This window comes from Balearica regulorum, chromosome 5 (assembly GCF_011004875.1).
Source record: "Balearica regulorum gibbericeps isolate bBalReg1 chromosome 5, bBalReg1.pri, whole genome shotgun sequence".
NCBI lineage: Eukaryota > Metazoa > Chordata > Aves > Gruiformes > Gruidae > Balearica > Balearica regulorum.
Window position 1 is genome coordinate 9,759,515 of NC_046188.1, and position 13,473 is coordinate 9,772,987.

Genomic DNA, 13,473 nt, shown 5'->3' on the forward strand with positions numbered 1-13,473 from the left:
AAGCATTTTCTCTATCATAGTGCTGTGAAAATCCCCCCAAAAGGTCTGTGTTATGCAGCAGTGAGCTAAAACAAAGCTGAACGCTTTTCTCCTTTCTTCTTTAGACAGTCACTGTACCCCAGTAGGAAAATGATGAAAAGTGCAGAGAAGGCATCTCATATACGGCTTAACTTGCTTAAACATGCTATCTTAAAGGCAACTATCTAAATAGCACTCAGCAATTAAAAGGTAGAAAGAAATATGCCCAAAATGCCCAATCTAAACTCACTGAGGCTCAAAGAAACATTTCCATTTCCTTCAATTGGATTTAGACAGAGGCCAGAGGGTTTCTGCCTTCTGCTATAAATGGTTCTTTATCTGATCTTTTTTCTGCCTGGATATGACATCAGTACAATACAACTCAGGCCAAAATTTATATTGCTGTACTGCTTGTATTATCTCAACTAAATAAAGACTAAACTTACTTGAAATGTTTGATTTGTTTTTGCCACCCACAGAAGCGCTAGCTCTGTTTTCATCTCCATAGAACCACAGAATCGTTTAGGTTGGAAAAGACCTTTAAGATCATCAAGTCTAACCATTAACCTAACACTGCAAAGTCAATCATTAAACCATGTCCCTAAATGCCACATCCACGTGTCTTTTAAATACCTTCAGGGATGGTGACTCAATCACTTCCCCGGGCAGCCTGTTCCAATGCTGGACAATCCTCTTGGTGAAGAAATTTTTCCTAATATCCAATCTAAACCTCCTTGTGGTGCAACTTGAGGCCATTTCCTCTTGTCCTATCACTTGTTACTTGGGAGAAGAGACTGACACCCACCTGGCTACAACCTCCTTCCATGTAGTTATAGAGAGCGATAAGGCCTCCCCTCAGCCTCCTTTTCCCCAAGCTAAACAATCCCAGTTCCCGCAGCCACTCCTCATCAGACTTGTGCTCTAGACCCTTCACCAGCTTCGTTGCTCTTCTCTGGACACATTCCAGCACCTCCATGTCTGTCTTGTAGTGAGGGGCCCAAAACTGAACGCAGCACTCAAGGTGCAGCCTCACCAGTGCCGAGTACAGGGGGACAATTGTTGAGGGATATTAGTTCTTTAATGTAAATAAGTAGGTTTTAATTAGAATAAATTACTTAAGAATATAATAGAGTGTGATTTCTGCTGTTTGCTTAGCTTTACTTAGCATGAGTGGCTAGATTTGCTGAAGCCTTTAGGCTGCGATAGAGGTATTTTTCTCAGTAATTTTCCTAGTAGTTTTCCTAACAGCTAGTACAGTGCTGTGCTGAGTCTTTTAGTATGGGAAAGTATTTTCATATCACTAATGTCTCAATAGTGTTTTTTCCAAGTCTGGAACTCTTCAGTTCTCCATGTTCCACCGTCAAGGGCAGGTAAGGAGTGTAAACCAGAAAATAAGGAGGGTCCAACCTTCAGGGAAAACTGCGGAAACTGCAAGTCAACAAGATAAGAGCCTGCTTGCCTGGACACAGAAGAAGAATCCAACTAGATGTTAGGAGACCCCAGATCAAAAATCACCATTGGACTAAAGATCACGTGGACAGCATGAGGGGCGGGTGTATGGCACCCAATGGTATAATTGCCCCGGGATTTCTTTGTTCTGGGTCCCTCTCTTTGGAGGCACCCAGCCCAGGCTTATCCTGCTGCTGTAGCTTTCAATTAAATTAATTATTTTATAAAATCTGACACTTGAGACTCTGCTGCAGGAAACCTAGGGTTGAGCCTGAAGAATGAGGAAGCACGCCCAAGAATAAATGTGTGTGTGTGCAACACCATGAATAGTGTGTGAATGCTCGGGCAGCAGCTACTCCACAGGAGATCCAGTCACAGAAGATTTTATGAAAAGTTTTTGAAAGCATCTTCCACTGTGAAATCTTGGCATCTGTCTTCAGCTTGCTAGGGCAATGATTGTGGGTGATGTTGATTTGGGCCATATTACTGAGAGAAGCATAAAGCAGCAATGACTCTAAACAGCAATGTTTTTCAGATCTGTCTGAAAGATTCAAGGGCACAGAGATCTGTTGTCTTCCATTTCTATACGGAGAACCATGCAATTTTCAATGTTTCACCATAAAATCTAGTTGACAAATGCATATGTGCCTCTGGATGCAAGTAAGCATCACAGAGAGCATAATCGGGCAGGTATTTGACTGCACGGTTGACTGCACCCAAATGGAAACTGTCATCTGGTACATCAGAAATACCACAGAGGAGCACACCGGTCTCCACAAACACTTCAGTTCTTCAGGATGGAGAGCACTCTCCACTTTTCTGTCCCACATGTCTGAATGAAAAATGGTCATTTAAACAGAGAAATCAGTTCTAGCCATCTCAGAAACATTATTCCCATCCTTCTTCATGGGTTCCTTTGGGTTTGGTATCTACGCAGAGGAGGACAAGGATGAAAACATGAGTTTGGAGCAGTGCACACACTGGGTCCAGTACTATGTCCAGCCATGCTGAGCTGGTGTAGACACATTTCACCCTTTCTTCTCTGCAGATGGAGGTTACCAAACTGTCTTCACCGTCTTCCCCTGTTCCTTCTGGCCCCTGAGAATGAAGTGCTCTTCACAGAAAAACCCTTCCCTAGAAACCTTCTCCAGCAGAACTGAATCAAAGTAACCCCAGAATGAAAGTACACGCCAAGCATTTCTTTTATTTTCCAGAAGAAATGTTTCACTTTTAATACAGCTATCAAAAGTAAATTCAGTTACCTGCTTGCATTAGGTTGCAACCCAGTTCCTCCCTGTCCTACCTTAGCCCCCAGCAGTGTGCAAGCACTGACAGACCCTCATGGGGTGCTGCAAGCGCCTCACCACAGCTGGATTGGTGGAAGTTGATCAGGAAGTTGCCTGAAAACTTAATAAATATGGTTATAACTGACTTTCTCAGAGTCACACATAGCATCTGAAAAGACACATGGAACAGGTCTCACAAACAAGGTCTAGGCTGGCAATGTAAATCTGGGCTATTCTTTCTCCATCACTTAGAGCCTGAACTAGGGCACTTGGTAAAGCTCATACACTCCTTTGTATCAATGCTCTTTGCCATTAGGAAACTCATGCAAATCTACTCTTCTTCTCAAAGCTGCTCAAACCACCATCTCATCTTCTTTACCAGTCTCAGCCTTTTGTAGCACCATTGGCACCAGAATGGTCTTTCCCTCATATCACCATCCCCTTCTGTTGGGCTCTAATATTGCTCCTCATCCATTTAAATACCTAATCATTTCACATATATGCATGTGAATATATGTGTAGCACCCAGGGTGGGTATTACCTCCACTGTACAAATAAGAAACAAGCACCTACTGCAGGCATCTCTTCCTCTGCCAGAGCCCAGCAGCTCAAGCCAGTAGGGTTTGGGGCAGTTCGCTGGTCTCTACTCCCTCCATGGCATGTTAGCACAATGATTAAGGTGCACACCCAGACCACGAGTTCAAGAGATAAGACTTCTTGTCACAAAAGGAGTCTGGCAGTTACAGGAGCTGAACCTACATCTTCTCACCCACATACAAGTGGCAGAATCTGAAAGCAATCACGTTTCTGGTTAAGGCTTTTTTTTCCTCTTAGCTGCTCTTCTGACTGCACTGGTCAGTCTCTGCTTCCTCCATCAGCGCATCGTGCCAAAGCTACACATGTCCAGCAAAGAGTCCAAGGTACCTACGCATGGCTCACAGCCCTGCTGGCACAGCAAGAAGGATAGATGAATTGGAGGCTGGAGTCAAACAGCAACAGCTCACACTCCCCCAAACCAGGCTGTGTTGTCTGGTTTGGCACAGGAGGGCTGGAAGAATGGCTTTTCACAGGTGCCCTCCTAAAATGCCACTGTGGTTGCTGAGCCACTGACGTGAAAAGCAGCAGCCACACACAACTGATCTCGAGCCCACCGTGCAAGAGCAGTGCTTGTGTGTGGGCACTATTTCGTATCTGAAAGCAATACTGGTGACAGCAATGAGAACAGAGTGTTTCAGAAGATTTTTTGAAACCTTTGACTTTGCAGCAATGTTGCAGAAACTCTGATATCCTGCGTACTCTGCTTGGCAGAAATGTTATAGCCCTTGACCCCCGGGCTGCACTTACACACAGACCCACCAGCACAATGCTCATTATTCCTTCTACCTTCCTGGTAATTCCACATTTTCCTGTCCTGACCATTTGCTTTTTCCACTTTCTGATTATATCCTACTTACAGTAATTAGTAAATAGCTTCTTCTGCCTCTTCTTACGCTTTCATTACATCTTCAGGAGAGGATCTTCCCTGCGGATATTCCTTGCCACAGATGTCTTCTTACAATGACCTTCTCAAGTGATGACAGGACTAAGATTTTCAAGGCTGGGGTATTCCAGTCACCCTCCTATCTGTAAGTGTGTGCTTTACTACTACGTTTTGGGAGCCTGACAGAGTCACGTCACTTATGACTCTATACAGTATTGTTAGCAACTTCCTGCACTTTTTATAGAGCAGCCTGTGAGCACAGAACAAATTGCAGCACTTCATCATCTCCTCTGCAAAAGCCAGAGAAAAAAGAAGTAAGTGATTTCTGTCCCTGAGGCAAGGCATTACTTCTACTTAGCAATATTTTGCTTTGTTCTGCTTTGATTACTGCTTCTCCATGCTGTGCATTTGTGCTTCAGAAATGCAGATTCTGTTGATGTTTCACGGTAGTCTAAATCTCCTTGTGATTGATATAACAGACATAAAGTGTTGTTGGGTCTGTATTAATTAGAGTTCATTGCAGCTGATAGTCTTTGCTACCTGTCTTCCTTACAAATTCCCTTTCCTAGAAAAAACATACTTCTCTCTTACAAAACAATTTTTGTTCCAGTCAGGGATAGATGATAATTAGGATTGAAGGATTTTGGCAGGATACAGGTTACTGTGAAGTTAGATTTAACTACCACTGCAGAGCATGAGGCATGAATACAGAATTATATTACAAACATGAATGCTGGGCTTCCTTTGATAGACCATATGGAGAATTCACATCCAGCCCTTCCTATCTTCCTTACTCTGCTGGAAAAGCAAGACAGGCATTTTATTGTGATGTTTACCTGCTGGTCTATAATGACTAATTGGATACACTTCACTTCTTCTTTTTCTCAATCTTTTATTCACACAGTACCGCTGCTCTCTGGCACTCAGAATGTGGAGACTGAGTTAAGACTGGTTTTTTTGGTCAAATATTTTGGAGTTGACTTGTTTCTCTGAGCCTTCAAAAATACTGGGTCCATCCTTAATGCTCTTCTCAGCAAACCAAAGACCTCGCTTTTAAATGAAAGCTGATACTCCTTAATGTGTAGCATAGCCGTTATTCTGTGTAGTAACTGCTGCTTTAAGGAGACCACAAGTCTTGTAATAAAGTCACAGGTTGGTAACAGCAATCACACCACACTGGTAGATGGGCAGAATGAATCGATTTGGGTTCCTGCCCTTGAGACTTTAAAGGATTCTACTTTTGCTTTGAAAGATTCTGACATTGGAAAGGATCTTTTCTATGCCAAATAAGATTTAGCAAGGGGTAAAAATCCTACCAGAGCCAGGGTGACCTGCTGACTTGATCAAACTGAATTGTTTCCTGAATTTAGTTTCTCATAGGGTCGTCTTGGTTGGTTTTCTTGTCCCCGTTACCTCCCCCATTTGTTTGTGTTTATGTTGCAATAGAAAGCACTACAGATTATAGCTACTGGCTTCTCTTGAAATTTTAACATAAAATTTGCTACTCTGCCAAAGACCAAGGGGAATCTGGGCTTATTTTTAACCTGTAATCCTGTTTAGACCAGTTACTGCCTTTAAAACAGTGATTCCTTAACTTCCAGCAACCTAATTTGGGGGAAAAAAGAAAAAAAAAAAAGAAAGAAAAAAGAACAAAACCTCCCACTTATTCTGCTCTTTAGCACTCAATGGGCAAGGCTGATTTTCCACCGTTCTCTGCACAGGACACTACATTTAAACAAATAATCAGAGTTTGAATTGAGCACCTCCTCTTTACAGAATTCTGCCTGAAACTGCAGATGATTGTCAGGTTCAGCAGTTCGCCTGCCTTTCAGGGAGTCATTGATCTTATCACGATCACACAAATAGCATTGCTGTCACAGCAGCAGTGCAGCATTTAAACTATCTCAGGCTGCCCCGGCAAAGCTCAGTCCTACTTCAGAGCAGAAATGGAAATTTCACAGCTTTGTGCAGAACGATTTTGCCCTCCCAGCCGGGTTCCTTTATTTTTGTACACAAGAGGCTACCAAAGCGCATGTAAGTCATTGGTTCCCAAACCAGAAAGAGCTGGGAGTGGGGAAATGGAGAGCAGCATTGCTGCAGTTACAGAGGGTCATGCAGCCACTCACGTTAGCAGTTGTAGTCCCAATAGGACAGAAAGTGGCTGGAGGCAGCAGCTGCAGTAACTGCTGCACCAGACAACACGAGGACAGGTTTCTGGAGTTGCTCTCTGTGACTTAATGCGTGTACATCTGGTCTGAGCTCAGCACAACCTCAGGTTTTGCTTGCCTTTTCTTGATAGCGCAAAGCTATTGCGTTCTCGGTGTGCCATGGGGTGTCATTAGCAGTTCAGTGCTGAAACTAGTGTTGTCCCATTTCCACCTGAGGTTGTTTTTTCTCCTTTTAGCTCTTTTCTCTCCCCGCACAGACTCAGCTGCCTGTCCAAAAACATCTGGATATCTCCACACTGCTCCTGGCTCCGGGGTTGCTGTGCATGTCTCATGCATGGAGCCAGGACAGGTCTGGCAGGGTTTAGCAGATAGGGCACCTTCTCACATCCCTCTTCCACACGTTATTGCCTCCTGAGTGGGGTGTGCCTCACTGTGTGAAAATCTCTGCTTTAAACTGAACCATTTGGGGGCTATATGGTACATGGCGGAATGCTATTTTCACTTAGACCTGCCTCCTATGCTGGGGCTATAACGGAGCAGTGGAGGAGGAGGTAGTCAAGGATCCCACCATACTGGCTGAAATCCCACCATCTTTACAGCTGCTTTCCGTAGAGCACATCAGGTTTGACAGAATCTGTCTCAGACTACTGCTACTTTGATCTTATCTGCTTTCATGAATCAAAGCTATCTTTAAAGCAGGGTATTTAGTTCAGATACATACTAACAAACACTTCTGCGGTTCAGACCTGGCTGCTGCTGTTGGTGGAGCACAGCATGTAACAAAAAAGTTCTTCAAGGACGAAATTTCCTGCTGCAGACCTGAAGTCTATAAACACAAAGGATTCAGCATTGAGTGTCAGACCTGTAAAGTGAAACGGGTTGTATCAGTGCACAGGCCTGACTGGAGTGGAAAGGTCTGAGGGAAGATGAAAATTCAGAACAGGGTCTATTGGAAACAATGTGTGATTTTGATATCCCTAAAGAAGGACACGTTGGGGAATACCTGGTAGCTGGGTTTTTTACATCAACATCTTCCAGTGTAGAGTCTAAGGGTCTCAACCAAGAATGAGATGCTCGTTGTGGTAGATATACAAACAGGCAGAAGACATCACAGCTGACGGTTTGGACAAGGCACCACAGGAGATTTAGCAGACATGAGTGGGCTTACAGAGATGTCAGAGACAAGTGTAGGTGCAAAGAGGAATCTTTGAGCGTCACAGTTTTTGCTGGTGTAACTAAGGTCTTAAGGGGAAAACCCTGCTGCCGGTATGTGAGCTAGCTGGTGACCCAGATGGCAAAAAGGAAAACAGTAGTTCTCCAATTAGTTGAGAGTGAATCATAGAACAAGAAGGAACAAAGAATTTGAGTTTCATGGTAAATGGAAAAGGAGGAAATACTGGTGTCTGAGTTCAGAGCACTTGCACACACCATCTTTAACTGCTCCGCTAAAACCAGGATTGTTTCAAGTGTAGAAGGCACTATGGTTTTCATAAGCAGATCCCACCTGCTGAGGCATATTCACTTTAGACAAAAGTAAAACAGTTATGAGGGGAAATTAGCTAGACTTGTCAGTGACAAGCAATATGTCAGTGAGCCCAAGTCTAGTAGGTCACAAAATTATTTTGGGCACCTTTTTGCTCTGGGTTTTCCCCAGCAACCTCTTTAGTACTGATGATGCTATCAGCAGCAGTGCAGCTCCCACGACACAGCAGCTCCCGCACAGACCCACAAGGGCAGCGCCAAGAACAGTAAGTCCCCCATGGGAGAGAGTTAATCTACTGTCACAAGGTCAAAGCTCAACACCATCTTTGCATTTTCCTGCTATTGGCAGAGAGTGGCCATCCTGTCTACGCTCTTTTCAGTACAGATAAGCCACACTCTGGCTGGGCTACGTCAGAGGGATGAAAGGGACAACCATATTTTGGGGATGTAGGAAAAGTTCATGACTGTTGCTATTGCAACAGAGGTGTCAGTGCAGGAAGGGCTTGTGAATTTGGGAGTTTGATCAGGAGATGTGTTTGGTTATGAATAAACATACTGCCTGGTGGCAGTCCTGCCTGGACACTTCTTCCCTGAGCCAGCATCCTCTGGCTTCCATGGGAACCTGGGTGACAAAAGAGGTATGAGTTACCATTTGTGGATCTCCTGGGACAGCAGTGGTTTGAAAACCACTGACTGACTTGGGACAGAGGCAGGAAAAGCAGCAGTGGGATGGTGAAAGGCAGGAATGAACCATAGCAATGCAGAGACCGCGTATAGGGAAAGACAGACCCATGCGATGACAGGCTGGCAGGGTGCGACCCGGTCAGCAATGGAGAACAGAGCTTGGGCAGGGTCAGCAGTGACAGGCCAACAGGAACAAGCTGTGGCTGGGCACAACCCTTGGCCATTAATAAAACCAAACCAATACAGGGAAACAAACAGAGCCATTGGTCAGCCACAATCCACAGCCAACTTACAAACAAGCAAAGGTTACCACAAGGCAGGATAACTGCATGGTCACTAAAACACATACCCTCTACCTGACTCTGCTACAACAACATTGCTCTGTTCATGGCTCTAGTACAAGCCTTTCTGTGACTCCTCGTGTGTTTCTGACTGGAGGTGCCAGGGGTTTGGCAGGAGTCTCCTGTTTGAAGGCCTGTACAACTGAAGCCCAGAAGAAGAAGGAAGGTGTCCATAAGTAGCTGCTGGGGAGATCCTAAATTCTAGAGTGTGACAGAGCATCTCTTTGTTAGGGGCACACCTTGGGGTTTGAACATAGGGCGTGGCACTTCTTTGATCAGCCACCCAAAGTTGAATTTTCCTTAAACCTGTCAGTTAGACGCACTCAGCTCTAGCAGCGTGCCGGCATGGCCAGACCGCCTTGCCTTGTTAAAACAGCTGCTCCCTCATACCCCAGCCTGCTCTTTCGGAGCAATGTTCATCCACGTATAAGCCCTCAGTGTCAAATCTGTCGGCACTTGGCTATGCTTTGACATCCAGGAGCACTCCGGGTCGGGTCAGAGAAGCTGTGCATGGGAATCCCCCCCAGACCTCCTTCTTCCAAGACTCCGTAGTTCTAACATGAGCCAGCAAGAAAATCTGGTCAGTTAGGTTTCCAAATGAGCCACTCAAGTAACAGGAGCCTCATTTAAATAGCCCCCACTGCCAAGGCTATCAGTTAAGCTGTGACAGCTTTAGGAAGGCATTGAACATGACTGCCTGCTGGTTTCATCTGTGAAGCAGGTGGGTGAAGAAGAGAGTGTGAATCAGCAGCACAAAAGTCGCCAGTCCTGGGGCTGCTCTCAGCTGTTCACTTTCACTGCCGCTGCGCCAAACCAGCATGTTTTCCTCAGACATTTGACTCGACGGGCTTTATAGTTTAGCCTCAAATTTATGATGGCATTTCTGGAGTTTCTGATGTCTCTCCTGGACATGAAGCCGTTCCTTTGGCTGCGGGACCTTTTCTAGACGTGCTGCTACGTCCCAGAGAGTACATCTGCCCTGCAACAGCCGCTCTCTGATGCTCTCAGGGAGGACTGAGAAACTTTGCCAGGTCCAAAAGTCCCAAAATCCTGAGTTATGGCCTCCGAATCATGAGACTGGGGAAAAAAGTCCGCTGGTATGGGGGGAATTTGACATCTGTTTTTCATCTATGAACTTTCCCTATCTACTACGTGTGACACATATGTAGTTTTATTCAGTTTTAGATGTTTGGAGTAAGATGATTTTAAACCCTGTAGCAGGAGCTTTCATTTACACATTTCTCTCTTACCTGCCTGGCATTCTTCTCTCCTACACAGTTCCTCACCAGGTAGTGTAACATGGCAATAGGACACCCAATTTATGGAAGGATCACTATTTTAAGCTGGGTCCTATGTCAACCCTGAATTATGACAGTTCACCTCATTGATGCCACAGCTGTTCATGTTACCAAAATAGTACATTTAGTTGTAGATCGGGGGAAGGGGGGAAGTGGATGTGTGGATCTGCCTAAACACCATGCACAGGTACTTAAAATCTCTAGTTGCTCAGAGTTCACATCCATGAACAGTGTACCTAAACACCATGCACAGGTATTTAAAATCTCTAGTTGCTGAGAGTTCACATCCACGAACAATGTATCATGAGATAAATCAAGCACTTTCCTCTCATCAAAATGATTGCTGAGTTCCCCTCCCGAAAGGCAGATGATGAATATCTTATCTAACAAATACCTTCTTTTTTTTAATGACTAGTTATATCTGCAGTATAGAGTTCAATATTAAGGCTGCAAAACCAATCCCAAGGTCTTGCTGCTTCCTTACAGCAGCTATTTTTAGCCTACAAATGCTCCATAGCTTGTTTTAACCAGCACGAGTCAACAGAGGGATTACCTGCTTCACCACAGTGCTCTCTGTCCATGCCTCGCAGCTGGACGTTAGTGTAACCACTGACACAGAAGTGCTTGCCTCTAGCAAAAAACCTACCTGAACTTCAGATGACTACACCTGGTAACTAAAACAAAGCATATGCTGTGCCTCGGTTCAGCAGAAGGCTGCTCAGAGGTCTTTCTTGTTTCTTAAGAGTCTTCTCCATGGTCACAGCAGCCAGGAGGGTGTTCAAAAGAAGGTAAAACTCAAACAGAAATCTATCAAATACAAGAAACTTCCCAGTTTCATCTTTCAGGAATCAAATGGAGATTTTTATTTTATTTTTTTTTACTAGGCATTAAAGCTGCTTCATACAGTTTTCATTTGTCTCTGCACTCAAATCCCATCAGTGGTTTCCTTGTGATCAAGCTAGGATGAAGGCAGACCTTTTAAGATGGAGCTGTGCTCAGACTGGATTCCCAGTATAGACCTGTAGCTTGAGAACATCCTTTTTTCTCTACAGAGCTTTGAAACTATATAGTTTCAAAATTATATATTATTATATTATATTGAAATTTGAAACTTTATAGTCTCAAATCCCACTATCTTGTGTGTGTCAGTAAAAATGATCAGTCTGCTGGGTAACTAACTGGAGCCATTGCTGCTTTTTCCTTTGTATGCTGAGACTTGCTTACAGGAATGACTTCATCTACTAATTTGTTTATTACTAATGGAAAAAAAAAAAAAAAACCCAACCAAAAAATAAACCAGCTCACTGACTTGCTGGGCTAATGGGTCATAATCTATTTTTATCCACAAAAATACCACAAACATTTTTTCTCACTTTCTAGAACAGCAGAGCGAATAATACACAACAATTTCTTACTTTCTATTAAAGTTAGCAGACACAAAAGCTAGTGGCCATAAAGTTTAATAGTTCATAAAGTTTACAGACAGGTAATGTAGGTTCTGCATGCAAAGGAGAAGCCCAGGTTCAGAAGAGGAGTGACACTGCTGCTGCTGAGTATTGTAGGTGGTATATCTGTCATATCTGGGAACTGATGCCTTATGACACTCGATCTGAGTGGTCAGACTGACATCACGTTAGTAACCTTTTGGCACACAGTTACGGTACTACATGCTACTAAGGAAAGCACACAAAACCACTCAGGAGAAACTCATTGTTTCAGTAATGGTTGATTCATGCTTTAAAACATGTAGGTTCTGATCTTTTCCAAATACTGGGGGCAGGAAGGAAGGTGTGAAGGGATGGTTTGTTTTTATCTTAACCATTATAAACATGGCTCTTTTAAAAATTATTCTTAATATCCACATAAACCCCTCCAAATTTTCAGCTCTGACAACAATCCTTGGCATAGAAGGATGATCAGAAAATTATTAGAAAATGAAAAATACATAAAATAATGTGCTCTGCTGATCTAATTGTACTTATGGATTTCACTGTGTCTTTTTTCTCTTCTGTCCCTCTGTATCCCAGCCAAATTAACTCAAAGACTTTCAACCAGTGCTCTGTTAAACTGTTGCACTTTTTTTGACTTCTCCCTTTCTTCCCTGTAACTGCATCTGCAATTTTATTTTTTACCTTTCCTAGTAGGGCTTATTTTTATCACTCCAACTTCTCTGTTGGAAGTTGAAACAGTTTTACATGAGTAGCTCATAGAAAAATAAAACACACAAAAAAGCGCAAAGCCTTTTTCTTTCCCCCTTGTTTTCACTTCCCTCTTTACACCTCAGTGGTAGCAAAAACACTTCAGTCTCTTGAGGGAAGACCAGATATTAATGCAACTGTCCTGAAGGAGCAGCAGAAGCCCCCTGTCAAGTCTCTGCATGTCCCAGGACCCTTTTCTGCTTCATTCAGGGCCAAGATTCCAGTGAAGATCTTAACATTCACTCTGGAGCGATAAGGTCTAAGCTGACAGGCTCACAAAAGTCCACACACTTTTCAGGGCTTAGCAGTTACATTTTCAAGGCAAAAGAACTGAAGAGGGTGGCTGTCCACCTCCACGTGGCTCCAACGACCAGGTGCACTGCTTATCCAAAGCCCTCTGCTTAGCACTTGCAGCATCCATAAAGAAGGTCCCCCGGTTGGGTTACTCAGTTGCAAAGACCCCTAAATAGTCAGCAGAGACCGGCAGTGCCTCTGGAGACTGATGGACAGTGCAGCTCACATTACGGCCAAGCTGCTCTCAGTACAACCCCTACCTCCACCTGCCTCTGGCTGCTCCATTCCTGGCCATGTGCTGCTCACTACTAATTCCCTTGTGCCAGCCCTGGTGCTGCTTTGACCCTAGTGAGCCACTTTCTTCAGAAAGGTCAACTGTTGGACAGAAGACCCAGACAGAAAAAGGGGACAAGTTTTCTGCTGGCTTGCCACTCTGGGCACGTTCACTGCAGGGACAGGTGACCCGCTGGTCAGGGACAAGGCAGCGAGAAACGGGTGACGGCCAGGCTGTATTCTGGTGTGGCTGTGATGTGAAACCACATCCTCACAGCATCCCAAGTTCATGATTTCATCTCCCATGAGCTGTGCAGGGCACCTCTGTAGGATAGTTCAATGCTCCCTGGTGCTGGGTAGGAGAGGACGGATGACCATCGCACAGGCTCTCCTGCACAACAAAGCAGTGCTTTGGCCCCTGTCCACAAGATGGAAGATCTGATATCTAGACCAGACACCACTTTGGTATTTGAAATCTTCCACTTTCTAGGAAAGCCTGAGA

General features: G+C 44.3%; 1 protein-coding gene across 2 annotated transcripts in view; it reads left to right on the forward strand.

Annotated features, from left to right (window-relative positions):
- GPR132 (G protein-coupled receptor 132) overlaps nt 1-13,473 on the forward strand; it is a 31,350-nt gene that overhangs the window by 11,835 nt on the left and 6,042 nt on the right. Inside the window, exon 1 of one of the 2 annotated variants that reach the window (XM_075753393.1) lies at nt 4,449-4,547. The exons of the other annotated variant lie outside the window; for it this stretch is intronic. The gene's annotated coding sequence lies outside the window, so the exon portion shown is untranslated. Of the gene's footprint in view, nt 1-4,448; nt 4,548-13,473 lie in introns of those variants that run through there. 2 annotated transcript variants of the gene reach the window in all.